This window comes from Dermacentor variabilis, unplaced genomic scaffold, assembly GCF_050947875.1.
Source record: "Dermacentor variabilis isolate Ectoservices unplaced genomic scaffold, ASM5094787v1 scaffold_13, whole genome shotgun sequence".
In the NCBI taxonomy this organism is placed as follows: Eukaryota; Metazoa; Arthropoda; class Arachnida; order Ixodida; family Ixodidae; genus Dermacentor; species Dermacentor variabilis.
Window position 1 is genome coordinate 10,333,300 of NW_027460291.1, and position 14,954 is coordinate 10,348,253.

At 48.8% G+C, this 14,954-nt stretch overlaps 1 long non-coding RNA gene across 1 annotated transcript in view; it reads right to left on the bottom strand.

The window, feature by feature from the left end:
• Positions 1-14,954, bottom strand: part of LOC142566581 (uncharacterized) — a 35,750-nt gene that overhangs the window by 16,430 nt on the left and 4,366 nt on the right. Inside the window, exon 2 of the long non-coding RNA XR_012825071.1 lies at positions 187-302. This is a non-coding gene — a long non-coding RNA (uncharacterized LOC142566581). The remainder of the gene's footprint in view (positions 1-186; positions 303-14,954) is intronic.

Here is a 14,954-nt window from a genome sequence, read left to right on the forward strand (position 1 = left end):
TCAAATCGACGTGCTCATGCTGAACCAATTTGTTGCCACAGGAAAACAAATAATCAATTATCATTTGAATGCATCTGCAAAAATTACTGTACTTGCATAGGCCTCATCATTCCATCAACATTTGCAGTACCTGTCAATTAAGACTGCATATGCAAGACAGATATACAGTAGAATGGCACAGCTTACCAGAACAAAGAGCACCACTCGACAGACTACTGTGGCACACTGGCATTGCAAGCAGGCCCGCTGGCTGAGAAACTGAACGCAAACCGGCCCACAGACATTCTTCACTGGTGCAACAGCTGCAATTGAAATACTAATATCAAGTATTTTCAGACCGGTTATCCACATTAAAGCAAAAACATTTTCATATACAATTACTCTTGCACATTAAGCTTGTCACCAAATTACCGATTGCTGTGGTATCGTTTGGTGTCTTCAATTGTATCGCTCAACTCATTTAAAAAACGTTTCATGAAGCACCTTCTATTTGGCAAAGCAGCAGAAATTTTGCTCTACATAACTCACAACATACATTTTAGAATTATTATTGCAGTGATGCCTATATGCTGAAAATTAGTGTACGCAACTAGAGACAGTCAGTATTAGAACCAGCTTTTAACATCAGTGTTGACAAATCTTTAGATATTTTTTATGCCAGTTTGGAACATTTGTAACTTTGGATATCCATTGCACACTTTTGGCCACTGCTATTTTGTGTCAAGGCTACGTTAAAAATTACTTATCACATGCACTTGCTTTACAATTACGGCCGCAGATGCGCAAAATTTACGTGGCAATCCACTCCCAGATTACGTTAAATGCTGACGTATTGCGTCAGAACGTTGATAGTTAGCCTGGTAGCTGTCTGAAGTAAAAAGAAAACAAAAACAAAAATTCGCGAAACATCTGATGCCGATTACCAGCTAGCAAAATAATCAATTTCTTCTCCAGCGACCCTTAATGGGTATCACGCGGACACTTTCAAGTGCGATCGCGCACGATTGCTCGGGCTCGATCCCAAAGTGTTCCAAGGCACCGTGTTACACCAGTGTTACGTAACACTGCAGATCGCACGAGGTTACGGCAGCAAGCACGCTACACCGTCCATTCATTGTGATGTAGGGGCATCGCATCCAACATGCTCTACGACGTCTTCATGCACAAGCAAACTTTCAATTCCAGAAGCAATATTTCAATAAAGGGTATGAACGCAGCGATTATGCACGCCAAGTGAGGACACTGCGTCCTAACCTTCAGGGAAAATAGAATTTCTCTGTGATGCAATGCGTTGCCGAATACGGCTAACATAGTGTTACATCGCATCGTGAGAGATTGCTAAGAGTAACAGTAACTTCACTTTATTTTGGAAAGCCAAGAACACAGCACAACACAGTGCAAACTGGAATGCCAACGTCAGTAAACCAGCTGCCACATACAGCCGACAACGAACTGCTACAGACGTCATCGACGCTGTTGTTGCCTACGCGTCTCAATGAAATCAGCACAACAAACGCTACACCCTTTACCACAGACTCGCAATGCCGCGGCTTTATCAATCCTCATGGCCAAGCGGGAATGTCGTTACAGGGCATGCTCACACAACACAGTTGAGCCCGTCATCGGCCATCGCGGTGCATTTCGCACGCGCGACGTGCACCAACAACAAAAAAGGACACTTAAATCACTTACTTGCGTAGCAGTCCATCATCGATTCCTTCTTATTCTCAGAGTGAGATCCCAAATGCAAGAGGTATACAACCTCCGCACACCGCCATTTCCAGTCGCTGTCCACTCTGTACTCTTGAGGCGGAGAAGTGCAGCCCGTCGTGTAGAACCGCTGAAGGGTGGTAAGCAGCGCCACCGCTGAAACCTCTTTCGTTTGTGCGTGTGTACTTACGATTCGTCTATGAATAATGTTCAAGCAGCGTTACCTATGGTGATATTATGTAACTGCTGGAGAGCGTGGGCCGTGTCTTTTCTTTATATTCTTTGCGTGTTGATTTTTCGCTCTTAACATGCTCAGTTGCCCTCCACATGAAATTACGGATGACTCTCCGTATTTTAAGAACAGAACTCACGTCCGTTTTTTTTTTAAGTAGGATTCCGCAGTTTTTCAAAAAACTGAGCGGTCTACGTAATTTTTACGGCAGGTTTGACCGCAAAATTAAGGAAATATTTTACAGTGTATATATATAACTCACGCCTTTGAAATGAGTGTGTAGGGAGCATCACTCACTGTACTCTTGTGTTAGCATGCCGACTTATGGTGCGGGCGCATCCAACTTAGTTTCAACGTTTTAGCTTCTCTCGTATAACAGTGAACTAAACAGAAAAAGTCAAGTACCCAGCATAGACTTCACGTCAACCTCGAATCACCTGCGCTTGTTTGATTCAGTGAAGCTTGATCAAAGGTTGCTTTACTTAGTTGGCATCGTCACTGTTGCGAGCAACCGCTTATGTTATTGACGTTATTTCGCACCCGCATGTTGTAGATATGACACTGTTCGAACCATTCAAAAATCTCTATGATAATGTGGGACGTTTAAGACCCCATTCAATCACATTAGTCAACTCATGCCGTGAAATAAAAGTCATTCACTGATTCCTTTGTTAATTTATTAATGATGCTGACAACGGTGCCGGCCAAACAGGAAAGTTTACATGAGGTGTAACAATAGGACATCTTCAAGTGCATAAAGATTGCAGCTGTTAATAACTAATTCCGGCAGGCAATTCCAATGTTCAGTTATGTATGAAAAGAATTCAGAAGGTACTTAGTGTTAGCAAAATATGGACGCACAACTTTAATGTGGTTTCGGCGGGACGGCCATTCCGACGGAAGAAGCAGCTGCTTCTTACAGCATAACCGTGCAGATAAAGAAGTTTTGGGTTCAGGTCTCACAGGAGTACCGACCACCACGGGTTCGAGCTTAGCGAACCACAGGGCCACGTCAGCCGTCAGCCTCTAGCGCCGCTGCGCGCGAGCTCAGGCCACAAAGGGCTACCGAGCGATGCATGCAAGAACACAGTATTGCCCTGAGTTAGCGGAAGCCGTTTATTGTATCCGGCGGCACCCGACACTGCACAAACGCCCACTCCAAGGGCTGCGGGGATCCAAAGGGGTCCCGCACCAAGGGCGAAAAATAGTCAGTGGCCCTTGTGGCACGTCGCTGCGAGAGCACAGGCTCAAGCTGGGACACGCTGCTAGGAAAAGGCCCGGCGGCTATGCTACATGCATTCGCGATAACCAATGGGCCTACTCGCGAGAGCTCGGGCAATCTCCTTCGGCTTGGGCCTCCGATGAGTGCGGCTCGGCGTGGTACGACCTCGCGCGAGCACTAGGCCCCGTTCTTCGGCTTAGCGTTTGGACAGGATCAACACCAGGTACGCGCTGCCCGCACGGGCAAAGGCACCGTGCGTGAGCTCAGTCCTAGTCACAAAGGTGTCGGAAACGAGAGGAAGCATGTACGTACCTGGCGCCGGCCTAAGAAGAGAGACGCTAACGCCACGAGAGTAGCCACCAGGGGCCGCTTCGTGACGGCGTAGCTCCGACCTCACCGCGAACCATCGCGAGTGTAGCGCCGCCGCTGACAACTGGTTCGGAGCAAGGAGGGAGTGAGGCATAGTGATTGCAGAAACAGGTGAAATGCGCTCATGCAATGGCTCGTCAAATTTCCCAAATCCCCACAACTTCCACAAATTGGGTACGGTTAGTAAGATAGCCGCAAATCCAGTCAATTAAGGGGCCGGTGCCTAACGTAATCTCAAGTTTCCTTATGAGCTTTTTGTGCGATACCCAACCAAATTCCTACGAGAAATCGAGTAGGATGAGATCTGTTTGTCTGTGTTGGTCGATATTAAATGATATGTCGTGTGTTAGTTCCAGTAGTTGAGTGATTGTAGAAAGGCCTCTGCGAAGCCATGTTGATATGGTGATATGATACTCGCCTTCTCTAAAAAAACGGTTATATATTTTAGTATGTGTTCAAGAAGTTTGCACAACCTACTCGTAAACGAAATTGGCCGAAACTTGGATGGGTCGTCTTTGCAGCCTGATTTATGGATTGGGACAACTTTTGCAGAGTTCCAATCCTTTGGAAAAAACAGATGATGAAAGTGATTTGTTAAACATTATACAAATGTACTTCGTCATCCATTCTGTATATCGTTTCAAGAAAGCGTTTGGTATATTGTCTCGGTCTGGCCCTGTTTTCCTGTCCAGATTTAGGAGAAGGTTCAGTTCTCCGGCCTCCGTGACGGTACGAGGGTTTAGTCTGCTATTAATGTTGATGTCTATTCGAGGTAGTTTCCTGTCGTCAGTTGTGAAGATAGAAAAAAAATAGTTATTTAGTGAATTAGCGCTTTCTTTGTTAGTTTCGGGCGACACTAGGGGATTACTTGATGCCTTAGGTTTAAGGTAGTTCCAGAATTTGCTCTTTGGATTTCTTAGGAATCCTTGAAGTGTGTTGAGTAAAAGTTTCACTTCGCTGCTTTATTTTAGATTTCATGTCTTGGATAGCTAGTGTAAGATTAATTCGAGATGAAGGATTTGGCGCTATTTTCATTGATTTTCTCACACGCTTGACTGATGCATGAATGATGTCACGTGAGATCCAGGGATTGTGCTTCCTCGTTTCTTCAACTTTAGGAGGTACATACTCGGAAACACAATGAAACATTGTATTTTTGAAACTGTGCCACAATGTTAAGATGTTTGTAGTGGGGCGTTTTGAAAGTGCTCCAAAGGTGGTAAATTCGTTGTATAAGTAGTCAATAATACCGGTATCGTCTGCTCTACTGAAGTCCGGATAAGTGATGCGTGGTTGGGAAGAAAACGCGGTATTTTGAGCAGGTATAATACATAAAGTAATCTTATGATCAGATATGCCATTGATGAATTCAAGATACGTTTGGTCTAACGGGAAATGATGGCTCAAAAAAAAATAAATCAAGTGTGTTGGAAGTAGTTCCTTGAACACGTGTGGGCTCTGTTAGCATTTGACTAAAATTCAATGGAAGCATAAGATCGAAAAGCATATCAGCACTTGGTGAGTGGTGTCCAAATGTTTGCCAGTTGACATCAGGCAGGTTAAAATCCCCTAGCAGTATTAGTCTGGCGCCCAAAACGTATTTTGCGCATACGCCGTAAACGGAAATGACTCCCAAGTGGGAGTGTAATGCTTGTCCTATTGCGACCCCCCGGGTGGGAGCTTATTATGCTCCGTATGATCGGAGTAGAAACTCTAGTCCGTGCGAGCGGTATTTTTCCAAGGAATCATGGTAGTATTTTTTCTGTATCTTTTTTTATTTTTTTACTTTGCACTAGACGGAGTTTTTTCGAGGTGCTACGGAAGTATAAAAAGAGGCACCGCGTTAGCTTGCGTGAAGATATTTATATGCAGAGTCTACTGCTCAAATTTTGAAATATACACACAAGACCACGTCAAATTCAACGAAACAAGTCATTGAGAGAACATAAGTCATGACATACATTAGCATTTCAGAAACGCCAATGCAGAACTTTGAAACCCATCTGACGTACATGCGACACACAAGAAGCAACGCTGCCGGTACATATAGCCACGATACTGTGTGCCCCGAAACGACCTAGTGAGCAGCTGTGCTGTTTTCAGAATTGCGACTCACATGCTCGCTCATACGAGATCTGCCTCTCTGAAATTAACAGAAGACCTTAATCAACACAATACCGTTAATTCAAAACAGTGAGATAAGAAGTTAATAGCAAATTTTTTTCAAAATTAGCATGCCATTCTGGGAGTACTGAAGCGACTCCGCACCCTGCCGGCGTTCGCGGTCAAAAAGTAGTGCGTTAGTTAGAGTAAGCAAGAAAAAGGCAAGTGCGTATGCTTCATGACAAAATTAACTTTGTGCGAAATAGTGGAAGCGTAGCAAGATTTTATTACATGTGAGCGTGACCCGCAGCAGCCAACGTAACATTGAAAAGTGCGTTGTCACACATTTTCTAGACCGCACTGCTTGCTCAGCGTCCAAGCAATCTCTCTCGGTTGTGGAAAAGAGCTACATCGCTGATCTGTCGAGCGAATCCTCACACTCGGAGCCACCATGCATGCTTCTAAATCAGTGTCCGGAATAGAACAATATATAAATGCAACATCGGAAGCAACGACGTGACCAAAATCGAAATGCGCGATAACAATTCGATTCACATCTCTCAGCAAGAAGTTTTATTTACATGCAGTACGCGTACGTATGTCCTACTGCTTTTCTTGGGCGAGAATATCCGTACACAGATACATAAAAACAGTTGCTTGCACTCCGGTCTTTCTCGCTGGCAACACAGCACCGCAGCGAACTTGGAGTATGCTATTCATGGTGCGACTAGCACGGTCGTCGTCGCTCGAACAGTGGCTGCTAGCTGTTGCCATTGCTACACGATTCTTTCAAACATTACACCGGACGTTGTCGGCATATACTCACAAGGATATAAAAGCAGCATCTCACATACTGAAGAACACAAGCCACGGTCATGTAGTACGAAAACAGAAACATGTGCCGACCTCACGAGTCAAAGAGCAGCTTCGAGGCATACCTAAGCCTTTTTCTACACTTGAAAACGTTACTTTTGCATTCATCGCTGTCAGCAAAGTGATCACAGCTAACACACTTGAAGCTGAGATACAGTGAGCTTCAGGCACGCCTATACCACTTTCTCGGAGGAAATCGGGAAACAAATTGACGAAAAGCTGTCACGGAACGTCACTTCACAGATGTAAACAAACCGTCAGCCACGAGCACCGCCGACTCCGCCGAACGCGGCCGGTCGCTGGCGCGACGCACAGCCTCATGGGAAGTGCCACGTGACAACTTGGTTCGGCGGAGGGTAGTTCTTTAAAACTCCCTCTCGACAAGATTTGGAGCGGAGTAAAATCGCGTCATCTCGCCTTACTCCACCCGCAGCTAGCCAACGGAGTGAAACAAGGGAATGCCGCTGTATTGCTCCCATACATCGGAATAAATATTCGAGGATGGGGAGGTTTTAGTGCACATCATGTGTTAAAAACTCCCTGGTGGGTTTATTTTCGTTTACAGTGTACAAGCACAGTATTTCCATCACTTCAACCTCACATGAGGGACTACCATAAATACAACCGACGGCAATATTGCATGTAGAAAATGTTAGCTTACAAAAAATTCCTTCCACTCCTGTGACATCAGGTAACACGATATAAGAGATTTCCTTTCTAATCAATAAGACGACGCCACCACCACGTGTGAATCGGTCCTTCCGCACGATTACGTGGTTTGGCGGTGCGATTTCAGCATCCCTCATCTCGATTGTTACCAATGTTTCAGTTAAAGCAACAAAATCTAGTTCGACACCAAGGAACAATGCTTCAAGTCAGTTTTCTTTATTATGCTAAGCGCATTAATATTGCAGAACGTTATTTGCGACGGAGTACGTTGCACCTATGGCGTGTTGCTTGCCTGCCTGCTTCCTGGTTTTTTAAAGCAGAGCTGTATGCCCCTACCTTCCAAGGAAACTTTTGTGCCTTTGGCGTGGTAAGCAAAAAACTCCCCTACGTGGGCCAATCGCGAGGTCAAGCAGCCGTTAGGTACTCCCATACGCAGGCCGATACCCAAAATACTGTAAAACCGGCCCTACCCGCGGCGGAGGTGAAGCAGGCGTTAAGCACTCCCCAAACGTAGGCCGATCGGGAAGATAGTGCAATACCGGCCCTACCCGCGGCGGAGGTGAAGCAGGAGTTAGGCAATCCCCATACGTGGGCCGATGCCAAAAATACTGCAATACAGGCCCGACCTGCGGAGGTAGGTGAAGCAGGAGTTAAGCAATCCCCAAACGTAGGCCGATCCCGAAAATCCTGCACTACCGGCCCGACCCGTGGCGGAGGTGTAGCAGGCGTTAAGCAATTCCCATACGTGGGCCGATCCCGAAAATACTGCAATACGGGCTCGACCCGCGGCGCAGGTGAAGAAGGTTTAAGCAATCCCCAAACGTAGGACGATCGCAAAGATAGTGCAATACCGGTCCGACCCGCGGCGGAGCTGAAGCAGACATTAAGCACTCCCCATACGTGGACCGATCCAGAAAATACTGCAATACCGGCCTTATCCGCGGTGGACGTGAAGCAGGCGTTAAACACTCCCAAAACGTGGGACGATAGCGAAGATACTACAATACCGGCCTGACCGGCGGCGGAGGTGAAGCAGGCGTTAAGCACTCACCATACGTGGGCCGATCGCTAAACTAGTGACATGCCGGGCCGACCCGCGGCGGACGTGAAGCAGGCGTTAAGCACTCCCATACGTGGGCCAATCTCGATAATACTTCAATACCTGCCCGACCTGCGGCGGAGGTGAAGCAGGCGTTAAGCACTCCCAAAACGTAGGCCGATCGCAAAGATAGTGCAATACCGGCACGACCCGCGGCGGAGGTGAAGCAGCCGTTAAGCACTCCCCATACGTGGGCCGATCCCAAAGATAGTGTAACACCGGGCCGACCCGCGGCAGAGGTGAAACAGGCGTTAAGCACTCCCCATACGTGGGCCGATCTCGACAATACTTCAATACCTGCCCGACCTGCGGCTGAGGTGAAGCAGGCCTTAAGCACTCCGCTAACGTAGGCCGATAGCGAAGATAGTGCAATACTGGCCCGACTCCTCGCCAGCTGAAGCAAGCGTTCAGCAACCCCCTACGTGGGCCGACCCGAAAATGCTGCAATACCGGCCGGGCTCACGGCGGTGGTGAAGCAGGCGTTAAGCACTCCCCAAACGTAGGCCGATCGCGAAGTTGTGCAATGCCGGGCCAACCCACGGCGGAGGTGAAGCAGGCGTTAAGCACTCCCTATACGTGGGCCGATCCTGAAAATGCTGTAATACCGGCCTGACCCGCGGCGGAGGTGAAGCAGGCGTTAAGCACTCCCTAAACGTAGGCCGATCGCAAAGATAGTGTAACACCGGGCCGACCCGCGGCAGAGGTGAAACAGGCGTTAAGCACTCCCTATACGTGGGCCGATAACGAAAATAGAGCAATACCCGCCCGAATCCTGGCGGAGCTGAGGCAGGCGTTAATCACCCCCTACGTGGGCCGATGCCAAAAATACTGCAATGCCCGCCCGGCCCACGGCGGAGCTGAAGTAGGCGTTAAGCGTTCCCCAAACGTATTCCGATCGCGATAGTGCAATGCCGGGCGAACTCACGACGAAGGTGAAGCAGACGTTAAGCACTTTGCATGCGTGGGTCGATACAGAAGATACTGCAATGCCGGTCCGACCTGCGGCGGGGCTTAAGCAGGTGTTAAGCACTCCCCATACGTGTGCCGACACCAAAAATACTGCAATACCAGCCCGACCCGCGACGGAGGTGAAGGAGGCGTTAAGCCCTCCCCAAACGTGGGCGGATCGCGAAGATAGTGCAATACCGCCCCGACCCGCGGTGGAGCTGAAGCAGGCGTTAAGCTTTCCCCATACGTGCGCCGATCCGGAAAATACTGCAATACCAGTCCCACCCGCGGCGGAGGTGAAGCAGGCGTTAAGCGCTCCCCAAACGTCGGCCGATCGCGGAGTTAGTGCACTACTGGCCCGACCCGTGGAAGAATTGAAGGAAGCGCTAAGCAATCCCCTAACGTGGGCCGATCGCGAAGATAGTGCAATACCGCCCCGACCCGCGGTGGAGCTGAAGCATGCGTTAAGCACTCGCCAAGCGTTGGCCCATCGCTAAGGTAGTGCAATGTCGGGTCAACCCACGGCGGCAGTGAAGCAGGCATAAGCACTCATCATACGTGGGTCGATCCCGCAAATACGGCAATACCGGCCCGACCCGCGACAGAGGTGAAGCAGGCGTTAAGGACTCCCCATACCTGGGCCGATACCGAAAATACTGCAATACCTGCCCGACCCGCGGTGGAGGTGAGGCAGTCGTTAAGCACTCCTCATACGTGGGTCGGTCCCAAAAATACTGCAATACTGGCCCGACCCGCGGCGTAGGTGAAGCAGGCGTTAAGCTCTCCGCATACGTGAGTCGATCCCGAAAATACTGCAATACCGGCCCGACCCGCGGCGGAGTTGAAGCAGGCGTTAAGCACTCTCGCAACGTAGGCCGATCACAAAGAGAGTGCAATGCCGGGCCAACCCACGGCGGAGGTGACGCCGGCGTGAAGCACTCGCCAAGCGTAGGCCGATCGCGAATGTAGTGCAATGCCGGGCCAACCCACAGCGGAGGTGAAGCAGGCGTTATGCCCTCTCCTTACGTGGTCTGATCCCGAAGGTAGTACAATACCGGCCCGACCCGCGGCGGAGATGAAGCAGGCGTTAAGCACTCCTGATGCGTGGGCCGATCCCGAAGATGTGCAATGGCGGGCCAACCCGCGGCGGAGGTGCCGTTCACCATTAAGGGGCCTACTTACACAGCTTCGCTGGTAATCCTTTTTCACCGAGTGGAAGGGCGCTGAGTTCTTTTTTGGTCAAGGTAGCTGAATGTGGTTGGATTAGGGCCACATGATTTCTTTAGTCATCCCATCGGTAGAGGTCGTCATTGATACGCAGTTTGTCGTGGACCAGCGATACCTTGCCACCATATTCTTTTCTGGTTTTGGCGCAGTTCCATAGTTGTTTCCTGATGTTTCTTACACGCCATGAAAAGCTTCCCTGATTGAGAAACTGCTCCCCTTCAGCTTATAACAGTTGTTTAGGATTTGCGATTTGGTCACGGTAGTCCAAGAGCTTCCACATAACCAGTCTTTTTTTTAGCTGCTGGCCAGCCCAATCTGTGAATCCTTTCAATCGTTACATCTTCGACTGTCAGGACACTTTTAAGAATGTTTTCATGCACTTTGTGTTCGAGTGAACCTTCGTTTTCCTTAGCTTCGTCGGGAAGAATGTTAACCATTATATTTGATTTTCTGGAACGATTTTCGAGATGGTCCTCTTTCAGTTCAAGCGACATTAGTGCTTTCTGGATGCTAGTAATTTGTTCAATGCATGCTTGGTGTCGAGATGGCTTAGGCTGTCAAGCTTTAAGTAGATGGATGTTAGATGTTCTTCCTTAGTAACATGAAGGTCGTCTGCAATTTGTTTTAGTTTCTTGGAAAACTGGTCATAATCAGGCCCAGGGTTACTTTCGACATCCATTGCTATACGCAGCAATTCAGAAACGTACACGCAAAAGTCACACAACAAATTTGAAAGTAGCCCTCGGACTAGCAGCACAATGAGGTACAATTCATTGGATAGTAGGCTTTTCCAGAAACGTTTGCTCACCTGTACGGCAAAAACAAATGGGTTTGAGCGCATCGTGCCAGCAGATGCCCGGTGGTCCATCGAAGTATGTCTCTCCCTTTTATGGTTGGTGGTGCCCATAGCCTTGCTGTGGTGGCGATGAAGTCTGTGACGTCATCCAGTGTTGTCGTTGCACTGTAGTGGTGCTGTAGACCGTGGTTATCCAAATAGAGAGGCCAGGTAGTCATTTGTGATCCAAGATACCCTGGAAGATAGGTCGAGTTGGTTGACACATGCTGACCTTTTCCTTCGTACCCTGCTCGTATGAACAGTAGGGCGGCGATCTGTATGGCAAAAAGAAATGGGTTTGAGCTCATCGTGCCAGCAGAGTCTGTCTGTCGAGTAACATAGAGTGTGTCAATTGAAGGTAAGCGCAGCCGAAGGGGCCAGAAAGTTGAGTGTCGTATCAGAGGAGAAAATTTGCGACATCGCTTGAAGAGAGAGAGCAAGAACAGGAAAGGCAGGGAGGGGTCAACCAGACGAGCATCCGGTTTGCTACTCAACACTGGGGGTGGGGGAAAGCGGAATAGAAAGAGGGAAAAGGGAGAGATTAACTACTGAGTGCGTGTGGGAGGATGCACATGGACGCTATAAACGGTATCTTAAGCCGGTGCACTTCAAGCAGTGTACTAGTGCACGAATCGCTTTTCGTACCAGTGCCACTTTAATTTATATGAAGTTGCGGTACCGTAAATTGTTATTCCGTATCGCAAAAAGGGCTCTTCTTATCCCTTATACACCGTTTTTCTAACCGACAGATCGCAAATGTATCGCAGAGCATATATATAGACACACACTAGGCGTAAGCGTTTGGCTAACTCTTGAATAGGAAAGTTGCACGACAGTGTTTTGTCAAATGTGACACCAAGATACTTGCAATTGGATTTAAGTTCTAAATCCGAGCATGAGCAGCATGTACAGTTCCTCTCATGAAGGTATGTATTTGAGAATGTTCTAAACACTTTGTATACGTATCATATCAGGTATCAGTATTTGCCTGTTATCAACAGCCGGTTCAGTGCAACGTGCTCCATTTCACTCTTCCCTGTTAACCCCTACCTTCTCTTCCCACGGCCCTATAAATGTACGGACCGCCATAAACATACATTCATTGTTTCCTGAGTTCGTGCCGTTCATCGTCACAATACATGGTGCCAGAAGTGGGATAGGCACCCTCGTCCGCGAGCAGCAGGGCGGTCGCAACTACAACGCAAGTATGGACAGCATCAGACCACCGGAGCGACTGCGCATCAACAGAGACGGCGGTAAGAGCTGGAGCACTTCAAACAAAAGTTTGAAATTTTTTGGCAAGCAACTTCGTGCAACGAAAAACCAAGATCCAGCGCAGTGAAAACAGCACAGTTTCTCAGTTTGGCGGGTGAAGCCGCTTTGACAGTCTTCAATAATTTCACTTTTTTCCGCGGGAGAAAGCAAAGAGGACTTTGACACGGTGGTCTCCAAGTTTGAGTCATACTGCGTCGACGAGCAAAACGACGTGCATGAAAGATGCATATTTCACACTCGCCTTCAAGCTGAAGGGGAATCCTTCGAGCAGTTTTTGCGGGACGTGAAGAAACAAGCCAGGTACCGCAACTTCGGCAGCATGGTCGACGACATGGTGCGTGACCAAATCGTCTTTGGCACGAACTCCCCCAAGCTTCGGGAGAAGGTGCTAAGGGACAAAAAGCTGACGCAGGAAAAAGCTGTCACGCTATGCAAGACGGCAGAGACTGCAGCCCGTCAGAGCAAAGTTTGGAACACGCGAAAGGACGAGACTGAATTGGATGCGATTAGTTCGAGCAGGCAAACGCCGAAATTACCGAAGCATCCTCAGTGGGATAACAGATGTACTCGCTGCGGCCGAATACACGCCCCACGCCGTTGCCCAGCGCATGGGAAAACATGCCACGCATGCCAGGGGCTCAACCACTTCGCATCTTGTTGCAGATCAACAGGTGTAAACGAGATTGAGCATGAAGACAACTTCTAAGTGCTAAACGTCGCTGTTGGAACCGTCGACAACAATCGCGACTGGTGGGTCAAGGCGAACATTGGCGGCCGAGAACTTGTGTTGAAAGTCGACACCGGCTCACAAGCAAACATCATACCCTTGTCAGTGTACCGCAGGCTGCGCATTGCTGCATTAATGCCGTCTGGCGCGACACTCCTCTCGTATAACAGTGGGCTCATCAAACATTGCGGCATGGTTGCAACACAAGTAATAGTTGGAGACTGATGTAGCCGCTGACTTTTTCGTGGTAAAAAAGAACCACCAAGCGATACTGGGACTCGAGACAAGCGAGCGATTGGGCCTGATCCAACGAGCAGTACAGACAGTCACGACCACAGCAAGAGACGTTGCCCAGCAGTTTCCTGGACTGTTCAAAGGAACTGGATGTCTCCAGCGAAAACACAGAATAATACTCCGCAAGGACGCCGTGCCTGACGTCCGGCCGGCGCGAAGAGTGCCCCTGTCTCTTCAGCAGCCGCTGCGTGCCGAATTGGACAGAATGGAACAAGAAGGCATCGTACGGAAAATGAGCAACCCGACCGACTGGGTAAGCCCATTAGTTATCGTGCGCAAAAAAGATGGCAGGCTGAGAGTATATCTTGACCCTAGGCAAATTAACGACAGCCTGAAGCGCGAACATTATCAGATGCCTCGTCGAGAGGACATTGAGGCGAAGCTGACAGGTGCAAAATGTTTTTCACGTCTGGACGCGAATGCTGGGTTCCATCAAATTCCGTTAGATGAGGAGGCGTCTAAAATATGCACGTTTGCAACGCCCTTTGGACGTTATCGTGTTCATAGCCACTAAGCGACCCCGGCGGATGTCCTTAATGCCTTTCAAATTTCACTCGGCAAAGTGAGCTCGCGAAGGTAATGTTCTCTTGGCCACCAAGTTTCCGAACCCGACATAGAGCCGTTCCTAAGTAATATATTTCTCTCTCTCTCTGTCTCAGAACTCATAGATTACAAACTAGCTCTCTAGGCGGCTGCCATGAATGCAGATATCTTTCTTTTTCTTGCAAGGCCACGTTGGTAAAAAACAGAAGTTAGTCGTGATGTTAGCAAAAATATGTTAAACACTCAAGAGTGCGTCAAGCGCATAGCAGATGTGCTCGAGACCTCCGAAGATCCGCACCAAAGTGCCATTTTCGTACCGTTGGCCATGGTTGCTAGACAAGACCGGACTCTACAGCAATCGCTTCAGCGCAGTGCGGCAGGAGCGTTTCCTCGCTTTTCACGCTGGGTTGGTGCAGTGGACCGGAGCGGGGCAATGCGAGGCAATAAATCTGCGAATACAGCTCTGTTTCGGCCGTGGGCTCGTACGGCTATCGAGCAAGATAATATACGTGTTGTGATCGAGGTCGCCTTGACGCTGTACTTTAGTTCCTCCAGCGTTCTCGCACCACCTAATTACAAATACAAACGACATATCCCGCCGGGGCCGCGGTGAATGGAAGTACGATACATGACGGAATGATCCCTCAACCACGAACGGGATAGCTGTTACAAGGTCGCGGCGCTCCCCACCGCGCCTAATATGTCCATCCGTCATTGCGCTGTGACCAACATTGAATGCAGTGCCTACTTTTTGTACGACCTGCTTGGAAATATTTAATAGTGCCAGTTCGCGCGGCAGTCGCCATAGGCTACGTGTACATGGACCCG